Genomic DNA, 21,497 nt, shown 5'->3' with positions numbered 1-21,497 from the left:
AGGGGGGGAGACTTGTCACGCCCCCAATCCTGAATAGGATTGTTGGGACGGCCATGGTTCGAGGAAACGTACAAGCCAGTCTTAAGACATCAAGGCAAGCGTTCCATGGTCGAGAAAGAAGGTTAAGGATATAAGGAAACTTAGACTTAACCTTATACAAGCTAAGAGACAGCTAGGACGAGTAAGACGGTAGCTAGGACGAAGTGGACGAGTAGCTCGGCCAGCTCAAGGAAGCTAGGTTCAGTTCACTCCAGCTCAGTCCCTACTAAGTCAGCTCCACTAGCTGGACTACTAGCTCACTCAGCTGAGGCAGCTGAGAGTCATCTCATCTCAGCTAGACGGACTGTCTGGGCTTTAGGCCGATGGTCCGGGTCCGGGTCAGTGGCGGGCTGTGAGGTACGGCCATGAGGCCATGGGCTGTTGGGTCCTTGGGCAATGCCGTGGGCTGTGTCCAGGAGGCCTGGGGCGTGGGTTGGGCTTGTGGCCGACCCCAAACCCAATCAGAAAGGGCGAAGGGATGCAAGTGGCCGAAAGGGGGCAACTCTTGGCCGATGGTGCCCATTCGCTAGCAAGTCGTGCCTGTTTGTGGGGCAAGACTTACCCCCTCGTTTTCTATAAATATGGGGGCTCTCTGGTCGATTTCATTATCCAATTCCAGAGTAAAATACTCAGAGAAAAACGTAGAGAGAAAGAAAGAGAGAAAGAGAGAGTTCCGGCCAAGAGAAAGGCCGATTGTGGTGGTGTTGTGTTCCGGCGACTCTGATCGTTTGAGAACTAACTCCGGTCAAGAATGGGAGATCAAGACAAGGAGAAGAGCATGGAGAACCCAGACGTGGTTCACAAGGTATGTGATGGGCCGTGGCTCCATCAGACCGAACGGACGGTCCATGCGACCGCACCGCGGCTCTGCTCGGTTCCTAAGTCCCATCCGGCTCTCCTTATCTATTTCAATTCGTTTCTCTTCTCTTCTCTCTGGTTAAACACGAAAGGTTGTGTTGGTTGAGTCCAAGGGACACGTCCCTAGGCTTTGGCCGAACATAACCAGACCGCTAGCCTAGACACGGGTCGGTTAGACGGATGATCCGACCGCACCAAGACTGGGCGGTTAGGACGAACGGTTGGGAATGACCCAAAGGGCACGAGTTGTCAAGAGTCATGAGTGTTCAAAGGTTGTGAGTTGCCAAAGGGTGTCAGGGACCAAAAGGTACGAGTTACCAAAGGTTGCAAACATCAAAAGGTACGAGGACCAAGAGGCACGATTGGCCAAAGGGTGCATGTTCCAAACGGTGTCTTTCGGGACAGGTTAGGACCGATCCTTATGGATCAGCCTATGGCTTGTCTAGTGAAGACAAGGTCACGGTTTGTCTAAGCCAAGGTAGAGTCGCAAGGTCTGACCGGTTGCTAAGCCTTCCGGATTAGGCTTGAGGCTTACTAGGCCGATTGGATCCAGGCCTAAGGCCGGATCAGGTAAGGGAGTCCGTTGGGCCATTGAGCCGGACTCCATTGGCCGGTCGCACCTAGATTCTATCCGGATAGACGGATTGGTCTTTGGGGACGATCCGGATCTGTTCGTGTGTTCTGTTTATCTATTCTGGACTATCTATCTGATTCTAAGTCAAGGGGTGGTTGGTTGAATGACTTAGGATACGGTAGGTAGGTTCATACGTTTTATGATTATGCTGACTGAGGTTTATCTAAGTTCTAGGAACCAAGCCAAGCATTGTAGAATCAATCCGTTCTATTCTCAGTTATGATTAATGCTTATCTGGTTGTGGTTTCAGGAACTAAGGATGGTTCTGGTCAAGCCAAGGAGCCGTGAAGGCTCGGTCAGTGAGAGGCTGTGTAACGTGTGGTTAGATGATGCTAGGGATGAACTAGTGATTGTCTATGAGACTGTTAAGAAGTTGTGTATCGAATCTCATGTTTCTAAGTAATACAAAGTTTATACATTGTTATTCCGCTGTGCAATCTGTTCCTTTGTTTATGAACCTCATATTCGAATATGACTTAGTAACTAATAGACTTAAAAATGGATCAAACAAGCAGAGAAATTAATAAGTAAGCCTGCGGACTCCATCGGGTCGAGAGGCCAGGGTTGGGTCCTGTGTGTGCTGGCGGACATCCACAGACGTCCTGTGTGTTGTAGTACCCACGACTAAGGTTCCCATTATCCGCAAAGGCCCTACCACAAGGTCCGGTTCAAGAGTTATAAGAGCTGGATTTGCCAAAGCTGTCCAGGAGCTGCTTGCACAGGAACAAACCGGGTTCAAGCAACTATTGATCCAGGAGTTGTCTGACTTGAAGCTTGAAGACACCGGTGAACCACTAGAGGTTCCAGACCCTGTCCATTCGAGCCAGTTCTCCTCCATCGGCCAGAATGAAGCCGGCCTGACCATTTCCACCTTCATATTCAATCCATCCAACCAACTTGCTTCCGGTTCAGAGATATAGCCGACCATCAGAAGGAGTAGTATGTGTTGTACTCTTTTTCCTTATCGAGGTTTTGTCCCACTGGGTTTTCCCGAAAGGTTTTAATGAGGCAACAAGCAAGCATACTATGAGTTCTGATCCGGACATCTCAAACCGCGACCGGTCTATTGTTTTCTTTATTTCTATTTCGGTTAAGACATTGGCCATTTGTCTAGGCCTTTTTTTTTATCTTTAAGTCCAGTAAGGAACATCTATTTAAACCCTTGTAGTTGCCAACTTTTCGGCTAAGTCTTTTATGAAATCGTTTTTGCTTTAGCAAAGAAACCCTAAGTCTTTCAGTTGTGTGAAACATTGAGAGCAGCCGTGTGACATATCAAAGAGCCGATCCATTGTTCTTTGTGGCGTCCTTCGATCCATTCCATTCCTTGTCCGAATCTTGAGAGAGACATACGTCCAACAAGAGCCGGATCCATATCTATCTTCCTAACCGACCTAGGCATCTTGCTGAGAGAGACATACGTCCAGCAGCAGATCCCATCCGCCAATCTACTCTCTTCTCTATCTTTTGTTTTAGATTTAATTCAACCAATTCCATAAAAACCAAAAGAATCATAACTTGTTTCTGTTCTAGATCCTGTTGAAAACTCACTAAAAGTTCCTATCTGTTTCAGGTTCGATCACAAGCAAGAGACGAGCCGGCCAGTACCATCCGTCCGAGGCAAGACTGAACCGCAGAACGGCCATCCGTCCGTCCGTCCGACCCTCCGACCCGTGCCTACAACATTTTGGTATCAGAGCTGAAGTTTCCTGCGAAACTCAGTTCTTTCTGAACCCTAGCCGTCACCATTCAAAAAAAATATTTACTTTCCTTATCTTTTTAAAAAAATTTCGGAATTGTTCTCCAAGTTTTTGATCTTTCCATTTAAAAAAAAAAAATTATTTACTTTCCTTATTTTTAAATTTTCGGATTGTTTTCCAAGTTTTCAAAAAAAAAAAAAAAATTCTCTTTCCTTTTTCAAACCTGATTCATTTTGTCTTAACTTTTTTTTTGCATTTACTCTTAGCCTTGGTCGATACTCAAAGTATCCGACCCAAGCAACTATTTAACCCCCTCTTGCCTTTTAATCTTTCTTTGAGTTTCTTCTCAGAGAACTATGGGAGATGTAGGTCAAGACCAAGCGGCCATAAACGCTCAGCTCCTAGCTGACAATGAGGAACTGAGGGCGAGCCTTAGGACTATCACAGCCGAGCTTGCTCAGATACGGCAGGGAGGCAGGCCCAACGGACCTCGACCACCAGGAAGGCATCAGCCGGACCCGCATGACACTGACTCGGACGCGGACAGTACCGATGATACGCGCAGTCAGGACGAGGAGAGGCCGAACCGGGGAGGTAGGAGGAACGCGCGAAGACCCCGGGCCCAAGTAACCACAGGGGAGGTCGAGACCGAGAGGAGGAAGAGCCTTGGTTGGGAGGCAAGGCGCTTAAGCTTCATCCCCCAACGTTTGCCGGCAAGGTTGATCCGGATGCCTACATCGTGTGGGAGAAGCGCATGGAGTACATATTCGACTATTATCAATATAGTGAGGCCAAGAAGGTTGCCCTAGCAGCAGCCCAGCTGACGGACAATGCTCTTTCGTGGTGGGATCGAGACGTTGCTAAGTCCGGGCCAGTGTGGAGAGCGCGTAATTGGACCGAGATGCGGACCAAGCTTCGCGCGAGGTACATTCCATCTTACTACCAGCGTGATGTGCTAAAACGTTTTCGTAAACTTACGCAGGGAACTAAGACTGTGGAGGAGTACTTTGAGGAGTTCGAGGCACTTAGGAATAAGCTTGAGACCGACGAGCCCGAGGAGACAATGATGTCCCAATTCCTGGAAGGGCTGCAAGACCGCATTGCCCGCAAGGTGGAGAGACAGCACTATGAAGACTTCAACGATCTATTGCACTTTGCTACGCAAGCCGAGCAGCACATCAAGCGCAAGACGGCCAGTACCAGCCGCGGCAAACCTGCTTGGACTCAACCGGGTTCAAAGCAAGGCGACAAGGGCAAGACGATTGAGATTGAGAGCCGATTCAAGACAAACCAGGCTGAATCGTCTAATGCATCTAAGCCGGAGCAGGGTAAGACTCAAGCCCAAAATTTGCGTACTCGTGACATCATTTGTTATAAGTGTCAGGGCAAAGGCCACTACGCTCGGGATTGTCCAAACAAACGAGTGATGGTCCTAAAGGGGGATGGCGAGTATGAATCCCAAGATGAGGCAGAGGCCGCGGCCGCGATCTCTGATGAAGAAGTAACCGACTACCCGGAGACAGGCGAGCTGCTAGTGACCCGGAGAGCTTTTAGCACCCTCTTTGACCCAGAGACCATCCAGCGGGAGAACATCTTCCACACCAGATGTAGTGTTGATCACAAGGTATGTAGTTTGATCATAGATGGCGGATCTTGTACTAACATGGCTAGCAAGTATCTTGTTGATAAGCTAGGGTTGGTCAAAACTGCCCATCCTCGACCATACCGTCTCAAATGGCTCAATGATGAGACTGAGCTCAAGATTGCCGAACAAGTTGTTGTGTCCTTCAGTATTGGCAAGTACCAAGACCAGGTCAAGTGTGATGTTGTGCCCATGCAAGCCAACCATATACTTCTCGGAAGGCCGTGGCAGTTTGACAAGGAGACACTTCACCATGGCCGCAACAACATCTACAGTTTCGTCCACAACAACAAGAAGCACAGCCTAGCACCTTTCAGCCCTCAAGAAGTTCATGATATGCAGAAGGCAATGACGCAGTCCGGCCAGGTAAGTAACATTAACCTTTACATGACTTCCGGACAAGTGCTTAAATCATTACAACGTGAGACACAGGTGCTACTAATGATCTTTAAGGAAGGTTGTTTTGCAGGTTTAGAAGCTCCTGAAGTACTGGACGTAGTACAAGACCTCATGGGACGTTACAAGGATGTCTTCCCTGATGAGATCCCTGCCGGCTTACCCCCTATCCGTTGTGGGAACCGAAATTCGCACTGTCGATTTCCGTTTAAATAAGGAAACTAGGAAAACCCTAATTTTCCAGAGGTCCCGGATCTCTGCGAGAGCCAACGACAAGTGATCGAATATATGCGGAAATCATGAAAAAATAACAAACGAGTTTAGAGAAAACAGTAGATCTTATTTCGAGTCCGCGTAAGAGCGTTGCGATCATTACAAGAGAATACAAAGGCTTTGGCCGCAGGGGCCGTCAGCGAGTTACCTAGTTCTAGCAACATAAAACCCTAATCCTAGTTGAGTCGCAGCTCGATAACAAAGGACGAAAAAGATATCTAAAAGGCTTGGATTGATTTCGGACTGAACCTTGTTAAAGGCTGCCTACGTACCCCTTTCGAGGATCAAGCCGAACGTAGTTCAATTGATAGAGCTGGACAAGAGATCGAACTGCCTGGGCGAGTTCGTCTAGTAATTGAGTGCCAGTCATAGAAACCGAACTTGTCGAGAATAAGCCTGAAGTTTCTAAGTGCAGAGAATTCTGAATCTAAAAAGTTCTCTCTCTTGCTCCTCGCCTAGGACTCCTTATATACTAGCTCCAAGGTCGGTTTACGCTTTTACTCTTCTGCCCTTAAGCCGTCATAGCATAAAAATGGAGATATTCCATTTTTCCCGATCTTCACAATTATCTTCAAAACTTCCGTATTTATCCGCGGAAACTTGACATTTATCCTTCCTTGTGGACCAAGCGTAAACCAGGCTGTGGTTTACGGGCTTTTGATTAGGAAAATCGTAGGATGGGCCTCGAGTCGTGTTTTAGGTCCCTTTGGGCCGTCTTCCGACTCGACACGTTTACTACGAGTTTTCCACGGTTTCTAATCCGCGAAGTTTGATCGATGAATTAGAATGGCGAGAAACATGGACTGAGCTTGCTACGGTCTTCGGGAGATAGCATTCGAAGGTTTTGACGAGAATGCAAGAACTGGTGTCGTATTGACGTTCGGAAAGGTTCAATCGCTACACAGCGACCGAACTTTGGCTCGAGCCCGGTCGCTTCGTAGCGACCGAGCGGGACGAGCGCTCGGTCTCTACGTAGCGACCGAGCTTGGCTAAGCTCGGTCGCTACGTAGCGACCGAGCGGGACGATGACTAATTCGACTTACGTATCCCGTTTCAGTTTGATCCTGATTCCATACCGATTTAAAGTCCGCGATAGGTTCTCGGCTTATACGACTTGTATGGTTGGAATCGAGCATCTCTCCGGAGACCGGAAGTGCTGGACCAAAATTTCGGATTTCTTTTATAGCGCTATTATCCTTGTGTCGGATGTAAGAGAGTCATCTTCTACGAGATGGCTAAGTCTGTTTAGGACGTTAAGAGTTTGTTGTGATCAGCAACAAACTTAATGGTAAAAATTACTATTTTGAGTCTTCGCGAAGAATGTGTTTTGAGAAGATGTTAGTGCGTATGACTGTCTCGTCTTCCATGAAGGTGTTTTTATCGAGGAAGGAAATTTCGTCGAAGAACTAATCTTCAGGCGTCCGTGACGTATCGCGATGCTGAAGATTTGTTATTCTTTCGTATGCCACGTTTCGTGCTTGAAATGTTCGCGGGCTTTGAAGATATTTCGCGATGTTGCGAGGGTTTAGTATTAGCCCTGTGTTTGAGAAACATTCTGGTTTGACTAAGAATGTTCGCAGCCAAAAATTGTTGTTCCTGCTCGAATGCTAATAGTTTTGTTTGCGATCGAGGAATTATGACTGAGGTGTCGTGTAAATTTGTCCATGGGAACAAGTGTTTTCCTTCATGGTGCTTTGTGAAGAGTTGGCCTTCCGAGATGTATTTCGTGCATTTTTTAGGATGTTTCGTATAGCTCTAGAAGCTTTGTTACGAATTTTTCCTTACATGCCGCGTATTGTGGTTAAAACGTTGCGGGCTTAAAGTGAATTGTGGAGCGTATTGAACTTGGTCAATTTTCGAAAAGTTTAGATTTTCCGTTAACCGTTTGGTTGTTAGGACTTAGTTTCGTTATGAAGAATTTATCATATGATTTCCGATTGTGGGCTATACGATAATTTATCATATCATATAACCGATTTTACGAAGGTCGTAAATCAGTGATATGTATACATATGTCAAAGTAGCATTGTTTCTGCGGGTTCTACGAGAAACGTTCCCGCTGTGATTTTGATCTTAGGTGAAAGTTGCTTGGCGTTACCCATGGAGTATTACCGAAGTTTATTTCAATACGATCTAGACGCGGAACGTTTTTCATAGGTTTTTCAAGAGGATTCTCATGACACATTTGTTTCTTGAACAAATTGGTCAACCAGAAGTGGATCTAGCTAACCATCGGGAGGAAAGTGCTCCTTTTAATGTGCACGATGCTACATATATTCTCGAGTTTTCTTCGTCGCAAATGTTTTCGATACTTTCCGTGACTTACTTGGTACAACGGAAACTGAAAGAAATGCTTTGGTGATTGAAGATTTCTCGCCGCTAAGTTTAAAACGAAACTGGCTTTCTGAAGCCGGAAAAGGCTTCAATACTTTGGCTAATCGTCGAGTTTCAGTTTGATATTGGTACAAGTTTTCTGTACGCATGATTGCGACAAGAAATGATGTATAGTTTTTGAGATTATGTTCATGATCGTCTGGATATGTTGCTAGCGTTTAGACGAATATTAAGATTGTCGTTTGCCTATTCTTGACGATTTGCAGAAGTTTTTTGAAGTTTGGGAGTATACGAGTATAGTATACGTACCTACTCCCCCTTTTTTTTTTACGAAAGAAAAACGGTTGAACCGATACTTTGAAGGGTTGTGTACGTTTTCTCTCCTGATGTTTGGAATGATCGATAATTCGGGACGATTTATAGACGACGCTTGGACTGTGATTTGGTTGTTTCCACGTTGACGACTTGGGATATGTCGGTTCCGAGAAAATTGCCAGAAACGAATCGATTTTAAGATGACGTTCATGTCTCTAACTTTTTCTCTCTTTAGGAAGCGAGCTTGATATGCGTGGCGATCATTTCTCGACTTTCGGAGAGTTTAGATCGGTTTGCAAGATCTGGATGAACAATTATGGGACAATATATCGAGACAGGAAAAATCGCTTAAAACTTAGTTCGCTAGACTATCCGCCTAGGTTTTACGTTCCCTAAAGTTCTATTGCAGCCTCAAAGTAATTTCCTACGAAAATTCCAAGTCTGATTTCAAAAATTTCAAGTCGGAAATACCTTAGTTCTCTCGAAGATGCAGTTTTGTCCCTTCTCAGTTTTGCGTGCTCATTTCTGTTTCCTATTCTCGTGTATGTTCGCCATTTCCGATATTGGTGTTTATCCTTTGAAACTTGACATTTATCTTCCGAACTTGACTGTTATCTTCTCCTTAGATAAGACGTCGATTTTTGTAAAAAGGTCCAACGTAATCGTATAGTTAAGGCGGCTAAGGTGTTAAGTTAACCATTGCCGTTTTATACGATTAATCTGAATCCATGCGAGAAAATAGGTCTTTGCAGTTTTTTTTTTTATATCGTAAAGTCTCAATGGTAACTTCAATCGAGGCGAAACAAGAGACGTTTCGATCGAGATTCGAAAGTGAACGCAAAGATGGAGGTAGGGTGAGCAGAAACAAGCCAAGGAGTTTAAGATGAGGTTTACTTGTTTTGTCGTAAAATCTCAACGGAAACTCCGATTGAGACGAAAAGAAAAGCGTTTCGATGAGAATTCAAAGGAGAACGCAAAGGAGGACCCCTTTGAGGCCTGACAGGTTGCTATAGCGAGTGAGGATGTCATCTCGGTCGCTATAGCGAGTGGAAGGGAGCCGAGATGAGTCCCACTTGTTTTCGTCGTAAAATCTCAACGGAAACTCCGATTGAAACGAAACGAAAAGCATTTCGAAGAGGATTCAAAGGAGAACGCAAAGGAAGAACCCTTTGAGGACTTACAGGTAGCTACGTAGCGACTGACAGTCTGACAGGTCGCTACGTAGCGAATGGAAGCAAGCCGAGAAGCGTCCTACTTGTTTTCGTCGTAAAATCTCAATGGAAACTCCGATTGAGACGAAACGAAAAGCGTTTCGACGAGGATTCAAAAGACAACCCAAAGGAGGACCTTTCTGAGGCCTTACAGGTCGCTACGTAGCGACTGACAGTCTGACAGGTCGCTACGTAGCGAGTGGAAGCAAGCCGAGACGAGTCCCACTTGTTTTCGTCGTAAAATCTCAACGGAAACTCCGATTGAGACGAAACGAAAAGCGTTTCTACGAGGATTCAAAAGAGAACCCAAAGAGGACCTTTCTGAGGCCTAACAGGTCGCTACGTAGCGACTGACAGTCTGACAGGTCGCTACGTAGCGAGTGGAAGCAAGCCGAGACGAGTCCCACTTATTTTCGTCGTAAAATCTCAACGGAAACTCCGATTGAGACGAAACAAAAAGCTTTTCGACGAGGATTCAAAAGAGAACCCAAAGAAGGACCTTTCTGAGGCCTAACAGTCGCTACGTAGCGACTGACAGTCTGACAGGTCGCTACGTAGCGAGTGGAAGCAAGCCGAGACGAGTCCCACTTGTTCGTCGTAAAATCTCAACGGAAACTCCGATTGAGACGAAACGAAAAGCGTTTCGACGAGGATTCAAAGAGAACCCAAAGAATGACCTTTCTGAGGCCTAACAGGTCGCTACGTAGCGACTGACAGTCTGACAGGTCGCTACGTAGCGAGTGAAGCAAGCCGAGAAGAGTCCCCTTGTGTTCGTCGTAAAATCTCAACGGAAACTCCGATTGAGACAAAAGAAAAGCGTTTCGACGAGGATTCAAAGAAGAACCCAAAGGAGGACCTTTCTGAGGCTTTACAGGTCGCTATGTAGCGAGTGGAGAGTTGGCTTGAGCTCGGTCACTACGTAGCGACCGAGCATCGTGTGTGTTCTCGGTCGCTACGTAGCGACCGAGCAGTGTGCGTCCTCGGTCGCTACGTACGACGAGCGAGTGTGGCGTGTCGGTCGCTACGTAGCGACCGAGCAGTGTGCGTGCTCGTCGCTACGTAGCAACCGAGCAGCGTGTTCGTGCTCGTCGCTACGTGAGCGATCCGAGGCGTGTGCGTGCTAGGTCGCTACGTACGACCGAGCAGCGTGCGTCTCGGTCGCTACGTAGCGACCGAGCACGTGTGTTCTTGGTCCTACGTAGCGACCGATCAGCATGGTGGCTCTGTCGGCTACGTAGCACCGAGCAGCTGTGCGTGCTCGGTCGCTACGTAGCGACCGAGCTGTGTAATCGTTTTGTGTGTTTCCTTTTGCGATTAACGTAGGGGTTTTTCAGCGTTTTTTTTGGAAACAAGTTTTTATCCTTCCGAATGTTTTCGAAAAACGTGTTTTGGTCAAAACCCTTACGCATCGGATTTGTTACGGGGTTTTGATAAGATTTTATCGTTTCCCTTCTTTTTCAGGGAGAATCGCGAGCTGTTTTTAAGTGCTCTTCCCTGTGGCGGAAGTCGCGACAGTTTTCGATTTTGTTGAAAACTACGGTGTTTGCGTAAGCTTGGCCTAGGAGCAGTCAGTGCTTTGTTTTTTTTTTTTTTTGTTTTGAAATCGACAGGATAGGAGTTGAGAATGTAGAGAGTGGGTGTAAGGTGTATTTCTTTAAATGGAAAAGGGTACTTCTAGAAGCATTTGGTGGTGAATAGTGAAGTCAGGAAAAAAAGATAAGAGATGTTACTTTGGTAGATCTTGAAGCTAGATTAAAAGTCCCCGCTAGGGGAATGGGGGAGGGTGTTGCAGGTTGGTAAGATCGAATAGGGATGGTAGAGGAGCATTAAAAGAGGAAAGTTAGCAAAGGGGAACTTATTTGGGATGTAGGAATGAGGGGGGAGAAGAGAAGTCATTGATTGACGATACACCGTATTTTCGGAAGAAGGTGAGTTTTAGGAGGCAATTAGTCTGGGTACGTAAGATGAATTTATAGGAGCGAGGGAAGGGGAGTACCTTTTCGAGTACAATGTTTTTGTTTTTTTTTTTTTTATTGATAAGGGTTGACACTTTGACAAAAGCCGTGTTGAGGTTTACGAGAGGGCTACGAAAATGGAGAGAATTGAGAGCAAGCGTGTTATTTTTTTTGAGTCGAGTCAGGAGTTTACTGTAACAGGAGTAAGGTATGTTGGGAACAGAGCGTTTCTTGGATGGTGCGATTGAATAAGTTTTGATTAAAAGGGAAAGGGTGAAATTTTTGAGAGGGATCGGTGAGGATGGGAGAATCTTTCAAGGTGTTACAAGGTATGGGTGAAGAAGGAGTGTGGACGGAGTAGACCGAGTAACTATGTAGCGTACGTTGCTTTGCACGTAAAGAAAGAGGGTATGTTTGCTAAGAGTTTCAACGAGCCACCCCGCTAACACCCCCGTAGCGACTTTTGTCTGACAAGTGAACGTTTGGTCGCTATCGAAGTGTAAAGGGCTTTTTTTAGTGGTTAGTAGCGTTTTTTAAGCTTTGTTTTTTGTGGTTTCGGCAGATGTTTTCTGTTTTTGTTGAGTGCGAAGATTGTTTTCGTAAGTTTAAGTTTGGTTTCTTGTTTTCGGGTCTGAGTATAAGTATTTCGAATTGTGTTTTCGATTGGGTGAGTCGGGATCGTTTTCTTGTTTTTTGTTTCCCGTTTTGTCACAGTATTTTCGCGGGGGTTTTTGATTGTTAAAAGTGGGTACGTAGCGACCGAGATGAGGTCGGTGTAGCGTGACTTGTGGTTTTGGGTCGCAACGTTGTTTAAGTACGGTTGTTGTCGTGAAGCGTTTGAGATTTTGTCGTTCTTTGTCCTTTATGAGGATGTTGTCGTCAGTTTTTTTATTTTTTGTTGGTTTTGTAGTTTGTTATTTATTCATAGTAATGCGTGGCCATGAGCAGTCAGTGCTGCGTTTGTCTCATATATCCAAACATCGTTTCGATCAAGCGTTTTGTGGCCATGAGTAAGAGTAATCCGTACCCCCCCCCTCCTTCTAGCGCCAAACTGTGGGAACCGAAATTCGCACTGTCGATTTCCGTTTAAATAAGGAAACTAGGAAAACCCTAATTTCCCAGAGGTCCCGGATCTCTGCGAGAGCCAACGACAAGTGATCGAATATATGCGGAAATCATGGAAAAATAACAAACGAGTTTAGAGAAAACAGTAGATCTTATTTCGAGTCCGCGTAAGAGCGTTGCGATCATTACAAGAGAATACAAAGGCTTTGGCCGCAGGGGCCGTCAGCGAGTTACCTAGTTCTAGCAACATAAAACCCTAATCCTAGTTGAGTCGCAGCTCGATAACAAAGGACGAAAAAGATATCTAAAAGGCTTGGATTGATTTCGGACTGAACCTTGTTAAAGGCTGCCTACGTACCCCTTTCGAGGATCAAGCCGAACGTAGTTCAATTGATAGAGCTGGACAAGAGATCGAACTGCCTGGGCGAGTTCGTCTAGTAATTGAGTGCCAGTCATAGAAACCGAACTTGTCGAGAATAAGCCTGAAGTTTCTAAGTGCAGAGAATTCCGAATCTAAAAAGTTCTCTCTCTTGCTCCTCGCCTAGGACTCCTTTTATACTAGCTCCAAGGTTGGTTTACGCTTTTACTCTTCTGCCCTTAAGCCGTCATAGCATAAAAATGGAGATATTCCATTTTTCCCGATCTTCACAATTATCTTCAAAACTTCCGTATTTATCCGCGGAAACTTGACATTTACCTTCCTTGTGGACCAAGCGTAAACCAGGCTGTGGTTTACGGGCTTTTGATTAGGAAAATCGTAGGATGGGCCTCGAGTCGTGTTTTAGGTCCCTTTGGGCCGTCTTCCGACTCGACACGTTTACTACGAGTTTTCCGCGGTTTCTAATCCGCAAAGTTTGATCGATGAATTAGAATGGCGGGAAACATGAACTGAGCTTGCTACGGTCTTCGGGAGATAGCATTCGAAGGTTTTGACGAGAATGCAAGAACTGGTGTCGTATTGACGTTCGGAAAGGTTTAATCGCTACACAGCGACCGAACTTTGGCTCGAGCCCGGTCGCTTCGTAGCGACCGAGTGGGACGAGCGCTCGGTCTCTACGTAGCGACCGAGCTTGGCTGAGCTCGGTCGCTACATAGCGACCAAGCGGGACGATCGCTCAGTCGCTACGTAGCGACCGAGCGGGACGATCGCTCGGTCGCTACGTAGCGACCGAGCTTTGGCTTGAGCTTGGTCGCTACGTAGCGACCGAGCGGGACGATCGCTCGGTCGCTACGTAGCGACCGAGCTTTGGCTCGAGCTCGGTCGCTACGTAGCGACCGAGCGGGACGATGGCTCGGTCGCTACGTAGCGACCGAGCGGGACGATCGCTCGGTCGCTATCGCTCGGTCGCTACGTAGCGACCGAGCGGGACGATCGCTCGGTCGCTACGTAGCGACCGAGCTTTGGCTCGAGCTCGGTCGCTACGTAGCGACCGAGCGGGACGATCGCTCGGTCACTACGTAGCGACCGAGCTTGGCTGAGCTCGGTCGCTACGTAGCAACCGAGCTGTGTGCATGCTTGGTCGCCGCGTATCGATCGAGCTTGGCTTGTCCGCGGTCTGATTTCCATACTCGAGCTTGTCCGCGGCCGATTTGGATACATGTCCGTTGCCTTTGGACAATCGGTATTTAGTGGTTCGATTGAGATTTGGACGATATTTTACTGCAAGGCTGTTCGTAAAGATATCTTTACGAAGATTACTTTTCGTAAAAATGGTTATGCTGATTTTTACGGACTTTCAGACATTGATTCCGTCGTGACCGATTTTGACCCCAACATCCGTGGCATAGAACATCAGATCGATCTTGTACCCGGCGCGCCACTACCAAACCGAGCCGCTTACCGTGTCAACCCTGAGGAAGCTAAGGAGCTGGAACGGCAGGTCCAAGATCTCATGGACAAAGCCTACATCCGCGAGAGCCTTAGCCCCTGTGCAGTCCCGGTCCTACTAGTGCCTAAGAAAGATGGGACATGGCGCATGTGTGTGGACTGCCGAGCCATCAACAACATAACCATCAAATATCGGTACCCTATACCTAGATTAGATGATATGTTGGATGAACTGAGTGGGTCTGTTGTGTTTTCTAAGATTGATCTCAGGAGTGGATACCATCAAGTCCGCATGAAGGAAGGAGATGAGTGGAAAACCGCCTTCAAGACCAAGCAAGGTCTATACGAGTGGCTGGTGATGCCGTTTGGCCTTACCAACGCCCCTAGCACCTTCATGAGACTCATGAATGAGGTCCTCCGACCTTACATTGGTAAATTCGTGGTTGTATACTTTGATGATATCTTGATTTACAGCAGGTCTTTAACTGAACACATGGGACACCTAGAACAGGTTTTGAAAGCCTTAAGGCAAGAAGGCCTTTATGCTAACCTTAAGAAATGTGTATTCTGCACTGATCAGTTGGTATTTTTAGGCTTTGTTGTGAGTTCACAGGGACTGAAGGTTGATGAGGAGAAGATCAAGGCCATACAAGACTGGCCGACCCCGACCACGATCGGACATATCCGCAGCTTCCATGGACTAGCCAGTTTCTACCGACGATTTGTGAAGGACTTCAGTACCATTGCCGCCCCAATGACCTCCGTGATCAAGAAGAATGTAACCTTTGCTTGGGGTCCTGCCCAAGAGGAGTTTTTCAACAGGCTTAAATATAGTTTGACACATGCACCGGTTCTAACTCTTCCTAACTTTGATAAACCTTTTGAGATTGAGTGTGATGCTTCAGGGACAGGGATAGGGGCCGTACTGACCCAAGGAGGCCGGCCAGTGGCTTTCTTCAGTGAGAAATTGAGTGGAGCCGCCCTCAATTACCCCACCTATGATAAAGAGCTATATGCTCTAGTAAGGTCGCTTGAAACTTGGCAACATTATCTTTTGTCTAAAGAGTTTATTATTCATACAGATCATGAGACTCTTAAGCATTTGAGGGGCCAGACCACACTCAAGAAGAGGCATGCCAGGTGGCTGGAGTTCGTGGAAACTTTTCCTTATGTGATCAAGTACAAGAAGGGAAAGGACAACGTAGTGGCCGACGCCCTATCCCGGCGCCACACACTCATTACCACCATGGAGGCTAAGATCATGGGTTTTGAGCAACTCAAAATGTCTTATGAAACTGACCCTGATTTTTCTGAGCTTTACAGTAACACGGCTAAGGGAGCCATGGGTCCATTCTATCAGCAGGACGGGTTCCTCTTCAAGGAAAAACGCCTGTGTATCCCTCATGGTTCCATGCGAGATTTACTGACCAGAGAAGCTCATGGGGGTGGATTGATGGGGCATTTCGGTCGGGACAAAACTCTGAGCGTCCTGTCCGACCACTTCTATTGGCCCCGGATGAGGCGCTACGTCGAGAGCCTTTGCGCCAAGTGCACTGTCTGTCTCAAAACCAAATCCAGGTCGCATCCTTATGGTTTACACATGCCTTTACCTATTCCTATTGCACCGTGGGTCGATCTGTCTATGGACTTTGTGCTGGGCTTGCCCAAGATAGAACACAAGGATTCTATTTTTGTTGTAGTGGACAGGTTCTCCAAGATGGCACACTTCATTCCGTGTTCCAAGACCAATGATGCAAGCCAAACCGCTGATCTCTTCTTCAAGGAAGTGGTGCGTTTACATGGAGTGCCTCGTACCATTGTGTCCGACCGAGACACAAAATATCTCAGCCACTTCTGGAGGACATTGTGGAAAAAGCTTGGAACCAAGCTCCTTTTCTCGACCACTTGCCATCCACAGACTGATGGACAGACCGAGGTAGTAAACCGTACACTCTCTCAGTTATTGAGGGCTACGGTGGGTAAGAATCTTAAAAACTGGTTGAGTTGTTTGCCTTTCATTGAGTTTGCTTATAACCATGCAAGGCACTCTATTACTAACTTCTCCCCTTTTGAGATCGTGTATGGCTTTAGACCAGAGACGCCCATGGACCTAGCCGCATTGCCACCAGCCATGCAAGTCAGCCAGAGTGGTGACAAAAAGGCTGAGTTTGTGAAGAACATGCACCGGCAAGTCAAGGAGACTTTGGAGAAGAAGGCTGAAAGGAACCGGATTAAGCTCAACAAGGGGCGCACAGAAGTTATCTTCCAGCCAGGCGATTGGGTGTGGCTCCACATGAGGCCAGAACGGTTTCCTGAAGAGAGGAAGAGCAAATTATCCCCACGAGGGGACGGAACATTCCGAGTGCTCGATCGGATCAATGACAATGCCTACCGGCTAGAACTGCCAGGTGAGTTCCAAGTTTCCCGGACGTTCAATGTGTCTGACTTGTCTCCTTATATTGCTGATGACGGAGATGTTCTGAGGACAGAACCTGTTCAAGAGGGAGGGGATGTTGTAGTACCCACGACTGAGGTTCCCATTATCCGCAAAGGCCCTACCACAAGGTCCGGTTCAAGAGTTATAAGAGCTGGATTTGCCAAAGCTGTCCAGGAGCTGCTTGCACAGGAACAAACCGGGTTCAAGCAACTATTGATCCAGGAGTTGTCTGACTTGAAGCTTGAAGACACCGGTGAACCACTAGAGGTTCCAGACCCTGTCCATTCGAGCCAGTTCTCCTCCATCGGCCAGAATGAAGCCAGCCTGACCATTTCCACCTTCATATTCAATCCATCCAACCAACTTGCTTCCGGTTCAGAGATATAGCCGACCATCAGAAGGAGTAGTATGTGTTGTACTCTTTTTCCTTATCGAGGTTTTGTCCCACTGGGTTTTCCCGAAAGGTTTTAATGAGGCAACAAGCAAGCATACTATGAGTTCTGATCCGGACATCTCAAACCGCGACCGGTCTATTGTTTTCTTTATTTCTATTTCGGTTAAGACATTGGCCATTTGTCTAGGCATTTTTTTTTATCTTTAAGTCCAGTAAGGAACATCTATTTAAACCCTTGTAGTTGCCAACTTTTCGGCTAAGTCTTTTATGAAATCGTTTTTGCTTTAGCAAAGAAACCCTAAGTCTTTCAGTTGTGTGAAACATTGAGAGCAGCCGTGTGACATATCAAAGAGCCGATCCATTGTTCTTTGTGGCGTCCTTCGATCCATTCCATTCCTTGTCCGAATCTTGAGAGAGACATACGTCCAACAAGAGCCGGATCCATATCTATCTTCCTAACCGACCTAGGCATCTTGCTGAGAGAGACATACGTCCAGCAGCAGATCCCATCCGCCAATCTACTCTCTTCTCTATCTTTTGTTTTAGATTTCATTCAACCAATTCCATAAAAACCAAAAGAATCATAACTTGTTTCTGTTCTAGATCCTGTTGAAAACTCACTAAAAGTTCCTATCTGTTTCAGGTTCGATCACAAGCAAGAGACGAGCCGGCCAGTACCATCCGTCCGAGGCAAGACTGAACCGCGGAACGGCCATCCGTCCGTCCGTCCGTCCGTCCGTCCGACCCTCCGACCCGTGCCTACAACACTGTGTGTACTGAACAGACAGCCCACGTGGGCCAAAATCACCCGAACAGTCCACGAGAATGGTCAGCGTGCTGAGTCAAAGGACCAGCGTGCTGATATGTGTACTGATGGACAGCCACGAACGTCATGTGTGTGCTGACGGACACACACGGACACACAGAGACAGCCACAGACGTCATGTGTGTGCTGACGGACAGACACGGACGTTCTGTGTGTACTGACGAACAACCACGGACGTCCTGTGTGTGCTGATGGACACACACGGACGTTCTGTGTGTGCTGACGGACACCCATTGACGTCTTGTGTGTACTGGACAGACAGCCCACGTGGGCCAAAATCACCTGAACAGTCCACGGGAAGGGCCAGCGTGCTGATATGTGTACTAATGAACAGCCACAGACGTCCTGTGTGTGTGCTGACGGCCACACACACACACACAGACAGCCACAGACATCCTGTGTGCTGACGGACAGCCACGGACGTCCTGTGTGTACCGAAAAGATAGCCCACATGGGCCAAAATCACCCAAACAGTCCACGGGAAGGGCCAGCGTGCTGAGTCCAAGGACCAATGTGCTGATATGTGTACTGATGGACAGCCACGGACGTCCTGTGTGTGCTGACGGACAGACACGGACACACACGGACGTCCTGTGTGTGCTGACAGACACACACAGACGTCCTGTGTGTGCGGACGGAAACCCACAGACGTCCTGTGTGTACTGAAAATACAGCCCACTTGGCAGAAATCATCCGAACAGTCCACGGGAAGGGCCAGCGTGCTGAGTCCAAGGACCAGCATGCTGATATGTGTACTGATGGACAGCCACGGACATCCTGTGTGTAGTGACGGACACACACGAACACACAGGGACAGCCACGGACGTCCTGTGTGTGCTGACGGACAGCCACCTGCAGCCACGAACGTCCTGTGTGTGCTGGCGGACACCCACGGACGTCCTCTGTGTACTGAGCGGACAGTCCACGTGGGCCAAAATCACCCAAACAGTCCACGGGAAAGGCCAGCGTTCTGAGTCCAAGGACCAACGTACTGATATGTGTACTGATGGACAGCCACGGACGTCCTGTGTGTGCTGACAAACACAGACGAACACACACGAACACACACGGACAGCCACGGACATCCTGTGTGTGCTGGCGGACACCCACGGATGTCCTGTGTGTACTGAACAGACAGCCCACGTGTGCCAAAATCACCCGAACAGTCAACGAGAAGGGTCAGCGTGCTGAGTCCAAGGACCAACGTGTAGTTATGTGTACTGATGGACAGCCACAGACGTCCTCTGTGTACTCACGGACACACATGGACACACACGGACAGCCAGGGACGTCCTGTGTGTGCTGACGGACACACACGGACATCCTGCGTGTGCTGACGAACACCCACGGACGTCCTGTGTGTACTGAACAGACAGCCCACTGGGCAGAAATCATCCGAAAAGTCCACGGGAAGGGCCAGCGTGCTGAGTCCAAGGACCAACGTGCTAATATGTGTACTGATGGATGGCCACAGACGTTCTGTGTGTTTTGACGGAAACACACGGACACACATGGACAGCCACGGATGTCCAATGTGTGCTGACGGACAACCACAGACGTTCTGTGTGTGCTGACAGACACACACGGACAGGCACGGATGTCCTGTGTGTGCTGAAGGACACACACAGACACACACGGATAGCCACAGACGTCTGTGTGTGCTGACGGACACAGACAAACACACACGGACACACACGGACAGCCACGGATGTCCTGTGTGTGCTGGCGGACATCCACAGACGTCCTTTGTGTACTGAACAGACAGCCCACGTGGGCCAAAATCACCCGAACAGTCCACGAGAATGGTCAGCATGCTGAGTCCAAGGACCAGCGTGCCGATATGTGTACTGATGGACAGCCACGAACGTCATGTGTGTGCTGACGGACACACACGGACACACACAGACTGCCACAGACGTCATGTGTGTGCTGACGGACACACACGGACGTTCTGTGTGTACTGACGGACACCCACGGACGTCCTGTGTGTGCTGACGGACACACACGGACATTCTGTGTGTGCTTACGGACACCCACTGACGTCTTGTGTGTACTGAACAGACAGCTCACGTGGGCCAAAATCACCTGAACAGTCCACGGGAAGGGCCAGCGTGCTGATATGTGTACTAATGAACAGCCACAGACGTCATGTGTGTGTGCTGACGGCCACACACAGACACACACGGACAGCCACGGACGTCCTCTGTGCTGACGGACAGCCACGGACGTCTTGTGTGTACCGAACAGACAGCCCACATGGGCCAAAATCACCCAAACAGTCCACGGGAAGGGCCAGCGTGCTGAGTCCAAGGACCAATGTGCTGATATGTGTACTGATGGACAGACACGGACGTCCTGTGTGTGCTGACGGACACACACGGACGTCCTGTGTGTGCTGATAGACACACACGGACGTCCTGTGTGTGCGGACGAAAACCCACGGACGTCCTGTGTGTACTGAAAATACAGCCCACTGGGCAGAAATCTCCCGAACAGTCCACGGGAAGGGCCAGCGTGCTGAGTCCAAGGACCAGCATGCTGATATGTGTACTGATGGACAGCCACGGACATCCTGTGTGTGGTGACAGACACACACGAACACACAGGGACAGCCACGGACGTCCTGTGTGTGCTAACGAACAGCCACCGGCAGCCACGAACATCCTGTGTGTGCTGGCGGACACCCACGGACGTCCTCTGTGTACTGAACAGACAGCCCACGTGGGCCAAAATCACCCAAACAGTCCACGGGAAAGGCCAGCGTTCTGAGTCCAAGGACCAACGTACTGATATGTGTACTGATGAACAGCCACAGACGTCATGTGTGTGCTGACGAACACACACGGACATCCTGTGTGTGCTGGCGGACACCGACGGACGTCCTGTGTGTACTGAACAGACAGCCCACGTGTGCCAAAATCACCCGAACAGTCAACAAGAAGGGTCAGCGTGCTGAGTCCAAGGACCTACGTGTAGTTATGTGTACTGATGGACAGGCACAGACGTCCTCTGTGTACTCACGGACACACATGGACACAAAACGGACAGCCAGGGACGACCTGTGTGTGCTGACGGACACACACTGACATCCTGCGTGTGCTGACAAACACCCACGGACGTCCTGTGTGTACTGAACAGACAGCCCACGTGGGCCAAAATCACCCGAACGGTCCACGGGAAGGGTCAGCGTGCTGAGTCCAAGGACCAACGTGCTAATATGTGTACTGATGGACGGCCACAGACGTTCTGTGTGTTTTGACGGACACACACGGACACACATGGACAGCCACGGATGTCCAATGTGTGCTGACGGACAACCACAGACGTTCTGTGTGTGCTGACAAACACCCACGGACGTCCTATGTGTACTGAACAGACAGCCCACGTGGGCGAAAATCACCCGAACAGTCCACGGGAAGGGCCAGCGTGCTGAGTCCAAAGACCAGCATGCTGATATGTGTACTGATGGACAGCCACAGACGTCCTATGTGTGCTGACGAACACACACGGACACACACGGACAGCCATGGAAGTCCTGTGTGTGCTGACGGACAGCCACAGACACCCGCGGATGTCCTGTGTGTGCTGGCGGA

The sequence above is a fragment of the Brassica napus genome, unplaced genomic scaffold (genome assembly GCF_020379485.1).
Source record: "Brassica napus cultivar Da-Ae unplaced genomic scaffold, Da-Ae ScsIHWf_1559;HRSCAF=2162, whole genome shotgun sequence".
Lineage (NCBI taxonomy): Eukaryota > Viridiplantae > Streptophyta > Magnoliopsida > Brassicales > Brassicaceae > Brassica > Brassica napus.
Note: the sequence above shows the minus strand (reverse complement) of the source record.